Raw genomic sequence first — 14,444 nt, 5'->3', positions numbered from 1 at the left:
CCTTGTTACCGCACGATAAGCAATTTTTCAATGTCTTGGCTAATTCTATTTGTACATTTGTTTGTACAACTTTGCATTTGTTGACTTTACGAAACTTATTTGATTTTTTCAATTTTGTTTGGACTTATAAGCCCTGCGCTATACTACTTTTCCCTTTAGGAGACAAAGGCTTTTGTTTAACTAGAATAGGTTAACATATCCCTAAAAATAAAAAAAATTCTTTGACTTGAAGAGTCTAAATTAAATATACATTTTAATTTAGAAGTATGCGTTTGACAAATCTGTTCCATGAGATAATATACCAGCTATTGAAAACTGATTGGCATCTGTATAGTTATGAGTTATGATTAATGGTTTTGAATAATCTGGGTATTGGAGTATAGGAGTGCTAATTAATTTGGTTTTTAGATGATCAAACGCATGTTGCGGCACAAGTCGCTCCAAACAAATGTTGTGTCTTTTGTTTAACAAATTGGTCAATGGTTTGGCAATTTTTGAATAATCTTTAATAAATCTACAATGATAGCTTGGTAAACCTAAAAATGCATTAATATTCATTGATGTCTTTGGTACGGGATAAGGCTTTACCGCTTCTATTTTCTTTTCGTCCGGTATTAATCCTTCACTCGTAGTAGTATGACAGCGACGTCGGAAGTATGGGTCGACTCGCCCCCTCCGTTTTTACACAAGGGGGGCCGCGCCCCCTCTAAGAATGAGTAGATAAATCACTCGAAAGCGACTAACACGTCTTCTACTGCATGTGCATGCAGAAATTACAGAAAGTGTAGAAGTAGAGTGTTTACGGTCTTCTCTGTAATAATTTAAGTGGACAATGCTGATTAAGTAGTAGATTGCTAGATTTGTACACAGATTAATCGTTTAATGTAAAAAATAAAACAAATATTATCTCGCTTATTAAATTTTTGCTAAGGTGTTTTGGGGTTTGTCGACTCTTTTTGAGCTGTGCTGCCCTTAAAATGATCAGAGAAGACCGTAAACATCCTGTATTGAAAAGATTTGCCAGCAAAACTGCGGAAAAGAGGAAAATTTTTTGGGATATATTTAATTTTTATACTTGCTTTTCTTTACAATGCTCAATAGTGCAATCAATAGCAAAAAAATTTTTGTAACTTTTGTATGTTCTAGTTCTTCATTATTTTTTAAATAAAATATTAATGATCTATGGCTATGGTTTTCTCAATCGAGTCAAGTGCCTCTGAGTTGCTCATTTGCATATAACTAGACATCCTCCGACACTTTTTTTAATTTTTTTCAAAACTTCTCTTTCGAAAATACATTATTTTATTGATTAAATAAACAGGTTTCAGGGTCACTTAAAGAACTCACTGCTTTGCATTAATTCCTACACAATTTTGCATGGGAGGAACCTTTCAGACTCCATGGTCGCTGATTTTTGCCCCCCCCCCCCCCAACCGTTATTCACTTCCGACGTCGCTGTAGTATGACCTATACTAATATGAATGATTTTATAACGTCCAATAACATTAACTCATTTAGGAGAACTATGAAGAAGAAGCTGTTATGTTTGCAGTCACAACAAATGTCTGTATAAACAAAATATTTATTTATTTTTAAGAACAATGTATAATTATAGCACTCTAATTAATTAATTTACACTTTTTCGACTTCTTAGGGCGAGATTGCAAACTGGCTTGCCGATATCTTGCCCTTTTTAAATATAATATTTTATTTTAGTGATTATTTTAGTTTGGAAGCTCTCCATTTTGTTTTATATTCTATATAATAAACCCCTATTATTATTATAATTAACCTCATTATGCAAAAATTCACGCTTATTTGGCTTTAATTTTAAATCATACTTCTATCGAAAGTGACTACTAACTTTTCTCCGTGCTGTTTTAAATCATGGGAGTAAATTACAATATAATTTAAATACCTACACAAAACATTTAATTCCCTGTGATCCACTAAGTACAGTATTCATTAACCTTGGGAAACTAGACGGAGCGCCCTTTAAACCGAAAGGCATCCTAGTAAAATGGAAATGGCCAAAAGGTGTTGAAAATGCTGTCTTTTCCTGATCTTCCCTAACTGATGAAACCCACTTTTCATGTCTAAAGTACTAAAGTATTTTGGATTGCCTAATTGATCTAAGCTTTCCCGAATACCATGTGGTAAAGAAAATACGTCGCCTATTGTGACATCATTTAGTTTTCTAAAATCAACACCTGTCGCTAGTGTCCATTTTCTTTGATACAACCATAGACTAAAATGACTGTAATTAGTCCATGGTACAACTAATAGCGGGGAGTTTTAAGGACTCGTGCTAGGTACAATTATACCGTCCTTCAACATCTCTTCGGTTTGTTTACCAATTTCTTTCTTTTGCGTTTGAGGTACCTGTAAGGTTTAGCATAAATTGGACCTACATTTGGCAAAGTAGGAATTTTGTTTGTAGCAGTTAATTTATCACCTTCTAAAAAGAAAACATCACTATACGCCTTACAAATTTCTAGCAATAAATCCTTTTCTTCTACATTTAGGTGTTGAATACGTAACGAATGTAATAAGGTTTCAATTCTATTTCCTTGTACTTCGCCCCTTAACTATTTATTTGTACAAATTTTAAATCTTCCAACTATTATTGGACGTTTTATGTATTCATCCTGCTCTGAAATATTTATTATGCTAACAACAGACGAATTGATTTATTGCCTGAGTTAAACAGTTTCCTGAATATACTTCTTCGCTAACGTGTTTACCGTTACAAAACCTGTTCCTTCTGATATTGTCCGAACTCTGGTAATAATAGTCTCACTTCTGGTATGAATCAAGATTTCATCAAAATTTACTAATCTATACCTGCTATCTTCAAATTCTGAAACATTGTTCCTGTACTCCAAATTTGTTTCTAGTGCGTGTAAAAAGCTATTTCCTAAAATTTCGTCTCCTTCTACGGATAAATCATCACTATAAATATATGAAATGGAACAACAATTTCTCTGTCGCATAAACAAAATTTTTCATCGACAATTCTGGTTCTGATAGTGGTTTCATTGGTGATAGCCTGTATTTCAACAGACCGATTTTTATCTTCTCGTACTGCCTTACATTTCACCAACGTAACATCTGCTCCCGAATCTATCATTAATCGATTAAACCTTTTCTTACAAAAATTTGAGGGTATGTCTACAGATTTTAATTTACATTTCTCTGAATTAATGTCGACCTTGTTCTGCCTACCTATTACCTAATTTTTCTGAGTTAGTAACCTTGCGATTTCTAAAATTGCGATTGAGGCCTTTCCTAAAGCTCACTTCTTCCATTGGCCTCTGGTTGAAGAGCGTGTCTCGTTGCCCGAGTTCCTGTTTAACGAATGTTGCTTTTAACCTTTCATTCCATATTCCTTTCCTACAATCTGCAATTCTGTGATTTGTTTTTTTACAATGAAAACATATGGGCTGACTTTGCATTTAAAACACTTGAGGGTTTTTCACATCTAACATAATTTAGAAAACGCGAATCGTTAGGTTTAACACTATTGTTTTTCTAAAAAGAATTTGAAGCTGAATGACCTAATTTCTTACAAATAAAACCATTTCTTTGAACTGTATGTTGATTTAAATATACGTTATAAGTGTTATAACCAAAATAATTTTCTGAATGGTTATTACTCAGAAGTTCTCTTTCCTCAATCCTAGCTAATTCTAAAGTTTTGGGGTTCCTAATTTTTACATGCATTTTCAATCCAATAACAAACACATTTAAGGCTTGTAATCTCAATAAATTTGATAGTTACCGCTTATTCTTGGATTTTATTTATCGTCGCTACATCTAACAAATTGCTTAAACATTTTTCAATTTTGTTTTAATAAATTTTCGCGTTTTGACTGTTTAGTTAAATTTAACTCTAACGGCCAATGCGAAATAGTTCTCTTTTCTGCAAAAAGTTCCTTAATTAAAGAATCCCAATTTTGAAAATTTCTGTATTTGATAAAATTCCTAGCTTTACCTGAGACTTTGTTTTAATAATTTGGAATAGCATATGGGAATCGACTTGCCTAACTGAGTTTAAAATAATCTCATAATTATCTATCTATTCCGTTCTTTGTTGTTCCCACTGAAATTTGTTAATAACTGTTGCATCTAAACTTAAACTCTGATCGCATTTATATTACTTGAATTAATTCTAAATTTTAAGTATCGCTTACATTATTATCAGACATTTTTTTGTACTTTATTGCTGGCTGTTCTACGGAATTTGGGTCTCAGTTCTAAGGATTTTCTTTCGTCCAGTTGTAAATATGTGGGGGGATTTCGTTTAAATGTGTAAAGGTGTCAATTTTTCATCTCGTCTTTCGTTAAATTTTAAATGAAATTTGCTCCTTGATCTGTTCATAATTTTTCAGGGGTTCGTATGACGAGTTATAATTCTTGTTATGAAAGCTTTTACAATAGACTCTATTTTTTTTTTGTACCCTTAATATTTGCTTTGTATATTATTTATTTATTTATTTATTTAACCAGAAACCATACAGAATAAAAATTCCAATTATATGGCACTGGGGCTCTGAACAAATATTAGGACGAGGATCTAATTTTATTTATTATTGAATTTAGGGGATCGTGAAAAAAGTCGATATCATTAACTGAGGATAACTTATTTAAAGCGATCAAGATCTTAATAAGTGGGGAAGTTGTGTTGTTAACTACAAAAATAGTATTATTTTGCCTTAGCTTAACAAATGGTACCTTAAGCTTAATTTCTTGAAGTAATTCGGAAGAGTATAACAAGTTGTGTAAAATTTTGAAGACAAAAATTGTGGAGGCAATGTACCGTCGGGTTTCTAACCTCGTTATATCTAAGCCGAAAGTACTATTTAAGTAATTAAGCTGGGTACCGTAAGAGATCAAATGTGGATAATTTTGGGTTGACCTAAAAAACATTACTCGGATGAACTTTTTCTGCACTTTTTCGATCATGTCTGAGTATTTGAGAGTTTGAGGAGACCAGATACATGCAGCATACTCAAGCTTGGATCTAATAAACGCATTATATAAGGTTAGCATTGTCTGTATATTCGTGAAATTGAGTGTATGCCTGATAACGAAACCAAGAAGTTTGTAACACTTATTTGTTAGGTATTCAATGTGTAAGTTAAAGTTAAGGTTGGTATTGAAAAACACGCCCAGGTCCTTAACGGAGGTGACTCGTAGTAAGACCTTTCCATTCATCTTATAGTCAAAAAGTAAGGGATTTTTCGATCTAGTAAAAGTAAGGACTTTACACTTATTGATATTTAGTTTTAGTTTATTTTTGATACACCACTTAATTACTGAGTTAATGTCCTCTTGAATATTTAAACAGTCACTTGGGGATTGGACTTTATTAAAAAGTTTTAGGTCGTCCGCAAATAGTAGTGCTTTCGAGTTTTTTATCACTCGCGGTAAATCATTTATGTATAAGAGAAACAGAAAAGGACCAAGAAGTGTTCCCTGGGGAACGCCTGATGAGGGATAAAATTCGGCTGAATTCACACCATTGAATTTCACTCTTGTTTTACGGAGAGATAAATATGATTTTAAGAATTTGACGGTCGGATTACTTACGCAATTTAAAACAAGTTTACGGATCAAGACTTGATGGGATACTGTATCAAATGCCTTCGCAAAATCTGTATAAACACAGTCCACCTGGGCTCTCTCATCCAAGGCTCCTGCTGAGAAATGCGTAAACTGCATTAAATTTGTAATCGTTGATCTGCTCCGCGTGAAACCGTGCTGTTGATCTGCAATTATACTGCTGAGATGGGAATAAAGTCTAGTATAGATCACTCTTTCGAAAATTTTCGCTATTGCTGGTATAATTGCAATTGGGCGATAATTCTCAACTAATTTTCGGCTTCCACTTTTGTGAATTGGTGTTATTCTGGTGCATTTCCAAGCTTCAGGGAATGTACATGTTTGCAAAGCTAAATTAAATAGATGTTGTAAGGGGGTTACCAATAAAGATGCACATCCTTTCACGATGTAGGGTGGGATTCCATCTTCGCCTATAGCCGACCTCGGTTTCAATTTTTTAATTGCTTCCAGTATCTCGGATTCATGTAACTGAGTCAAGTGCAATTTGGATAGCACCAGGTCCGATTCCACGTCATCTTCCGGGTCATCGTTCCTCTCCATAGTGTAGACTGACTCGAAGAAGGATGCAAAGGCGTCCGCAATGCTTCTGGCGTCCGTTAACGAGGTGTCTTTGTACTCAAAAACTCCAGGTAGTTGACTATTCTTCCTCAACGACTTGATGTAGTTCCAGAATTTATTGGAATTCTTCCGCAGATCCATTTCAATTTGATTAATGTACCTCTTATGAGCAATGTGGATCATTCTTTTGAGTTCTTTTCTGGCTTCAATGAAGTCTTCCGATTGGCCCTGTAACCGAAACTTATTTTTCTGTTTGATTTTCTTAATAATGTCTATATTAAACCAGCTAGGATACTTATTGGCACTCCTAATTGTGACTTTGGGGACACATTAATCGAAAATGTTCATTACCGTTTGATTAAAGCTAGTTACTGCATTATCTACCGATTTGAAATTCTTCAGGATAAGAGACTCCTTCCAATTGATATCGCGAAAAAGGACGTACATTTTAAGAAAATCTGCTTTTTTGAAATTGAAGTTGGTTAATTTGGTAATTCGCTTAGCTGGTCTATGGACTTTGTAGACTATTTCTTCTTTTGCTTCTTTATTAAATTGTTCCTTTATTTTATTATTTTATTCATAGTTATTATTAGGTTCCCTAATTATTGTCTCCGTCTTTATTTATTTCTTGGTTTAATTCGCTAGTACTTGAGTCGTTTATTATTTTCGGTTCTTCTTTGTTATTATTATCGCCCTAAGTTTGTCTCAAGGGTATAAATACATTTATCAATTCCAAAAAAATAAGGGTAAGGTTTGGTTATTTAACTGTTACACTCTTTATATGTATAATAATACCTAAACTGACAATGAGATCTCTCCCTAAAATTCCATCTGCATTGACTGTCATATGTCGTTTGGACAAATTAAAAATGAAAATTTGGAAAGACTCTCGTTTGGTTGAATTCCTACTGTTAATTCAGTGGTTCCTAAAATTTGCAAGATGTGCCCGGTAACTCCTTCTACTATTACATTAATTTTGACTTTTCAAAATGCTTTTGATCTAACTTTCCTTGTTTAAGAAATGAAACTGTAGATCCGGTGTCTACTAAAAAATGTTTAATTTTATTGTTGATATATAACTTAACAATTGACGGGGTATCACCATTGACTTTATGAACTTGGGGAACTGAAATTTTCTTTGAGGAATTGATTTCTTTTTCATGGTGTAAGGTACTGAAATCTGAGACTTGATTCAGCACCGGAATTAGTTTAAATTTTTGATTTTTAGTATACGCGCGGAATTCGAAGAGTTCCAGAAATCAATGACGAACTTTAATTAAATATCCCGGATAAAGTTGTAGGACGTCTATGTTCGTTTGAATAGGGCCCCAGGGGCGTAGAAAAATGTCAGTTTTGAAAATGTGGAAACTTAATTTTATTAATGGAAGACCTGTTTTTGTGTGCACTTATATGTCGGAAACGAAAATTTGTGCGCCCACATTTTAAATTGAGTAATGGTAGTGATAGTATAGCAAAATATCGATCAACGGACAGAATCAACAAACATGCAAAAGGGGGTTGTTGTTAAAATTATGCTAATTTTAGAGTTAACTGTTTCAGTTACTACTATTAAGATTACCCACGCAGTAACTAATATCGGAACATTTAGTAACCATCCATTTCATTTCGGTCAATTCGCAAACTGCCGCGAAAATTGGTCGGAATAATAATAATAAAAAGGTTGTGGGTCCCCGAATCAGATTTACGGCCGTTGCGGGCAACGTGGATAAAATATAGCGACCGAGGTCAATTGTTCGTGCATAATTTAACCCGGTCGAATTATTAGAAAGTTAACTAACGTTGCCCTTATCGACGGCACGCAAGTAAAAATAATTACGAGACGCGCGAGAAACGGGAATTTCTTGCCCCATTTAATTTTTCCCGGCGGCGACTTCATTGTCCCCGGATTGATGACTTTTGTTCGCGCAACGACAGGAATTGGGGGCGATTGCGAAGACGACAGATAAAGTCTTTGAGCACTGTATATGACACGTGATAACAGCGAATCTTCCGTGTATTGCGGATCAAGCGAAAAAGAAACGACCTGTGTCGGCAGAAGAATAATCGAAAACGAATTTCACTTGCTCCCCTTTTAAACTGCACGAAAGGTAGTCGAGTCACGTTCGCGAATTTGTATTTTTGTACCTGCACGTATGTTAAATCCAGCCGAAATTTGCAGTTGCAATTATAATTCTATTTGTCGGGAGCAATTAAGGGCAAGCAAACTGTTCGCATTATTTATTTAGATTTTAATCCCATTTTATATCATAATTATCTTAAACGAAAAGTAGAATTTTCGTGTCTGTCAGGCTCCCCAGTTTAAGTACTTAATGTCACGCAATTTCGTACACCCTAATCGATTAATAAATTATTTTTACGCCGCCACGCGTTAATAATTATTTAAACGTATATTTTCCACCCTCCGGTGACATGACAGTCGGTTTAGCACTGGTTTAGTGCTTGACACAGAACTTACCAAATATTCTTCACTGACGCAATGCAGCACATATTGAGGTAAAACTTTAAATGATTATAAATTCATCCTCTCCTGCTCTCGGGCGTTTTTTCGTCTTGTTAAACCCATAGAGTTTATCGATCATCCTGTACCCATTTTATTTTGTGCGCCGTAAAAGGTTCATTAATAACTTACCCCTACATGATTTATTACACAATGTTTGAGCGATTTTTACGTTGTACGCAATTTATGACCGTGTCTTCTACTAATGACGCTCGTGTAATAGAAATTTTGATGTATTTAGTGATAGGATGGCATGTCTCCTGTTTTCCATCGGGACTATATACTAATACGGAAGTATTGAAGAGCCTTATAATGACCAGGATTAATTGTACGAAAGTTGTGAGAAAGCGAGACGTAATGCAATACCATCATATGATTAGTTAATGAATTATGAATCATAGAAATAAATCAGAATCGTAATATAAAAAAAACTAATATTCATTTTTTATAATTGTTTTAATTCCTGTTTTAATTGATGTAATTTTAAGTTAATTATGTAGGTACCCACTTTGAGAACCACTGATTTGTAATAATGAAATTCTAAACCTTCCCCATATTATATGGGGAAGGTTTAGAGTTTCATCACTACAATTCCATTCAACCCCATTTTGAGGAACGATGGATACAGATAAAAAATCATCATTTCTTAAAAAACTGTCCTGGTGTTTTCGACAAATTCTAAATTATTTTTGTTTTATTTCTTACTAAATCTGTATTTGGTCGCTCTGGTTCTTCTGGTTATTTACCGTTGGCTGGCCTTATCTTTGGGGCATAACATACAAAGAAGTCTTTAAATATGGAAAAGACCTTTATTGGAATTCAAAGCATCTGTTTTCTTTATAGAGTAACGTAAAAATCCAATGTGGCGTGGCGTCCATAAGAAATAAGGAAGTTGATGTGATTTACTCGAAACTTACAAACCAAAAAAATGTTATTTTAGCACCAGAAGAGGGCGGAGAAAAAATGACTAAATGGGTAATTAGGGGTAATGACTATGGGTTTGTTAAAATAATTTTTTGATATCTTTGAAAATAAATTAACGCCAGCCCATTTTCGAAAATGACAAAGAACTTTTGAATGGGAAAATTAATGAGCATAAAATTCTGCATAACATTGTCCATTTAAGCAACTTTGTATCTCTTACAGTTTACGAGATCCCCATAGTGAAAATGAAAAAAAAACTCACCCTGTATAATCAATTTATTTCACTTTGAATCTCGATATTTTTGGCAGTAAATTTTGATGCATGCTGAACATATTGTAACGTGATTTATAAATTCGGGTTCGATTTATATCAATATTTATTAAACAAAACTAAAACACTATAAAAACTGTACAATGTATATCGACTATTTATATCACACACTTCGCAATTTATATCAGATTTTCGCGCTCAATGTTTCGTCCGTACTGTTCGGTCCGCAACCATTTATACACGCAAGTAAGTAAGTAAGTCAAGAACATTCGCGTAATTTACCGGATAAGTCTGGAATATTCCTATACAAATCCCACTATCGCGCGCGTAGAAAATTCCAGAGCGCCAAAGGCGACGTCATGTCTGGAGCGTTTCCGTTACAATATATTGAGATTGAGACGTTTACGTTTACATCTTGTATAATAACAAGCAAATATATTATCTATTTATTTACTTGACGAGACTCGTATAGAGAATTTTCTGGACTTGTTTATGCTTTCGGCCATACCCACAATGATGGCGCCCTCATGATTCAGTACCTTGTTAGAAGAAAAAATATCGTCAATCGTCTATGTTTAAAGTTGCATTAAACTTAAATACAATGTGCAGTTGGCAAGAGAGTACAGCGGAACTTACCTTTTCAAAATTAAACAATAAAAGTTAATTAAATGAGGCAGTGAAGTCACTTAGCAGAAAGAAGAGAAACGAAAAGCTTAGATCGGCACTTGGAAATAAATTCGTTATTTGCCAAGTGTATTTATCTGTCCAGTAATTACGCTTTTACAATAAAAAGTGATTGACAATCATTTACGACAAGTGCCTTTGCTAATACTGTGCTTTGTATAAAAGAGAAAAGTTGAAAGACTTCTTGACTATTAGTTTTATTCGTGGCCCAACACAAAGGTGAAAGTAACTTTAGCTAGAATGCGACCAATTGTAAGTAAGGAACATCATCGAAGGTGAAGATTTCTTGAACAAAGAACACTTAACCCCAAAATGCGTACGTGAATTTTACAGAGGGTAGCGAAAGCTAAAATGCAGTTTTTAAATTAATTCCAATTAGAACTTGGCTAAAACTCTTAATTTTCATTGGTTCGTCAATTTTAAGGTTGTCTACAGGACTCGCTGATTCATCAGAAATTACTTATCTTTTCGCAAGGAAACTTAATTTGCAGCTTAAGAAATGTAACATTATATGCCCGTTACGATTATATAAGAATTTGGTAACACGCCCCTCAGTTATTTTATTTTACATCCCCAATTTGTTCATCTGAACTTAGAATTATCTTAATGCCTCCTTTCCAGATGAAAAAGTTACAACAAGCTTTATACATACTTGCTCTTTCACAAGAAAAGATAAAAAGTGAGCGAACTTTGTGTAAAATTAATGTTGATTTTAGCCATACTTTTCCATTTCTTAAAAATTAACGTCCATTGTACGCGAACGAATCAAATTAAAAATATATAACCGCCGAAAACGGGCAAAAATCTACGAATGAGAGAATCATAAATTTGAAATTGAAAACAAATTCACATGAGAGTGATTTTGCGGGCTTCCGGGGATTTTCCGTACAAGTTCCAACTCATCCTTCAAGTCATAAAAGAATTACCATCGGTCATCCTTTTTTAGTTTACGACTTTTAGTACGTGCTTTTGGGGTTTAACTAAAATATAATGTCGCGAGGGTATAATTGTAGTAGAATAAAACTCTGAAGAGATGTAAACATAATTTTCAGTTCTTTTCGTTTAACTGGCGATTGTCTGTATCCATCGGTGCAATATTGACGCCTCCTCTTACCCAGTTGAAGCTTATTTCGAAAAATCTTATTACAAAAAGCTCATCTGGAAGCTGAAAACTAAAATTTTTGTTAAAGATTTGGAAGCCATTCTTGGTGACGTTCGGTTGCGATTGTTCTTCCAGTTATTAATGAGGGAGTTTTTCTTTAGTTTGCTATTCTATACAAAAGGATTCAATTTTGTCACTCAAATTAAATAGATAGAAAGGCGTTTAGAGCCTGAGAACCGATGAGTATGTTATATAAACCGTGTAACACATCAAGTCTCCTCAGTGAAAAGCCTTAAAGAATAAATCGAAGATAATAACGGAGGGCTTGTATAGTAGAAATATTAACATAATAGTACTATTTTGCAATGATGAGTACAGAGTATATTATTGTGAAAACCAGAACGTAGACCATGTAAAACGGTAGAGTAATCCTACAGTCCTACTAAAAAAGAAATTAAGCCCCGATCATCGTATTACGGGAACATTATTCAAATTTCCGAATGAAACAAACAAACCTAATTATGGGAAGGACAACGCGAGATTTATTGTTGGAATCTGACGACTAACAAAAATTTATTGACGTCAAAATAAGTAGATTACATTCCGAATTTAAATTTCTCATTTCGTACCGAAATACCATCTCTATAATAAATGATCAATTTGTCGTATTGATAAGATTTGATTAGAAATTTGACAATTTTCCACATAAATTCTTTATCTCGTATCTTATTATTCGATTGAGTTGAGACGGTTTTGTGAGCTTTCCGTACATATCGGAGAAAATGTGATTTTGACGTTTTTTACGCTGGTAAAAAATAAGAAGTGGAAGAAGCTCAATAGAATGAAAGAAAAGAGATTGACTTTTGTATATTCAAATTATTAAAGTTGATATACTGACAGCGATCGATGTAATCATACGGTTCTGAGGAGTAATTTGTGGGAGGCGGTAAAAAGGAAATGGTGACTTTACTCTACTATCATGTTAGGGTATAATTATTCAGGCGAAAAGTTCTCACGCAACCCTAGCTTTGGATATTGTTGTAGTGAATGGTGTTTTTATTATCTTATCGATGGTAATTTTCTGCTCGTCGTTTATCTCAATTAAACCATTTGAGCTTTACTAAATAATAGCATTTAACGTCATTTACGATTTGATTTTTCGTCTAGTAATTTATAAGGGTTTGTCTCTAGTGCCAAAATAAGACAGAATAAGAAGTTCGGTGGGGATCATTTTATGAGGGAATTCAAGTAAAAATCAGGATTTATCGAAACTTGGGCAAGTAGAGATTTTAAAAACAAGATTTCAGATTGATTATGGAACGAGATTGTTTCTATTTTTACTTTTCTACTTCACTGGAATTAAATTTGCTTCTTCTGAAAAGTTTATTTTGAAACCAAAGACAACAAAACAAATAAGGCACTGCCCGAGGGTTAGTACAAACAGATTTTCACGCTTTTTTTACCGATTTTAGTAATTTAACTAAGATAATTTTCTTCGCAATTTAAAGTAAAACATAAAAATTATTACTGGATAAATGTAATATTTCCCACAACTTTACTATGTGTAAATGCCATTGCCCGAATTCCAAACATCCACTTTAGTGCAACTGTGGAGAGGTTAAATTTTCTTAATTGTTGGCCGGATTTTTGTTTAAATTACCTGTTTTATTTACTACTAATTCCAACGATCTCATTTGCAATTCTGTACTAGAATTTCCAACATAACGTTACAATACAGAACTATAACATAATAATTTCGCAAAATGTTGCAACTTAAAAATTAAAGCACTTCTTCCCTCTCCAACTTTAAGATGGGAGAAAGACATAGCACATTACTAAATCTCCAATCGGTTCAACTTGTTCATCCATATCTGGAGTGCCCAATTTCGTACCAGGATACTACATCAATTTCTGCTTCAGATGGCTGCAGAAAATTGCATTCGGCACTTGTTTAAGATTGAGTACTATAGAAATACATTATAGGTGCATTTCGTTTTGCAGTAAATGGAATAAGAGGAAGTATTCATAAAAAGAAAATTCGTACCTTGCAAAGGAGCAATAATGGAAAACGGAACTGAGAGTCTGCTGATCACGTAGCTTGGTATTTTGAGACGAAAGTAAAACACCCTAGGCGTTTAGTTAAAATTTCGATTGGCTCCATTGCGTTCGTTTTAATACTCATCTTGTTTGTAACTCAACCCCATAAACCGCTAAATTACGAGCTGCTATTGTATTTGATCCTAAATGCATAGTCATTATCCTGCTTTATTGGTTGCGATGACAACGGAATTATAATTTCCGGCAATATCGGATTTGCATATCAATTATTATTGACATCGTAACGCACTTCTCTTGTGTCGTTGCCCCGTTTCGCCCTTTTTTGCCCCATTAAACTTAAAATGTCCAAATTAAATTACACGTGAGCTTATTGCGATATCGCATGACGATTATTACGGAATGGAATTCGACGTTTTTTTTTTCGGATCGCGTCTCGCGATTTTAATCTCAAGTTTGGTCGCATAAATCAGCGCTCGAGCTTTTGTGTATCTTGATTTAGACTTTAAATTTACGGGGAAAATACGCGTGTTTACTTAATGGGCAGTTTTAAAGCGTTTTTTATCTGCGCCGTTTGATTTCTTTTGCTCTAAGATCGGGGGTTAAAAGAAAATGAATGAGTGGTCGATTTTGTTCGTTTTTAACGGATCGTGTGGGATACGCTACGAAAGACCCTACTCAAAAAACCTTCTTTGTCGGTCTTGTTG

The sequence above is a fragment of the Photinus pyralis genome, unplaced genomic scaffold (genome assembly GCF_008802855.1).
Source record: "Photinus pyralis isolate 1611_PpyrPB1 unplaced genomic scaffold, Ppyr1.3 Ppyr1.4_LG10, whole genome shotgun sequence".
In the NCBI taxonomy this organism is placed as follows: domain Eukaryota; kingdom Metazoa; phylum Arthropoda; class Insecta; order Coleoptera; family Lampyridae; genus Photinus; species Photinus pyralis.
This window is presented reverse-complemented; position numbering follows the sequence as displayed.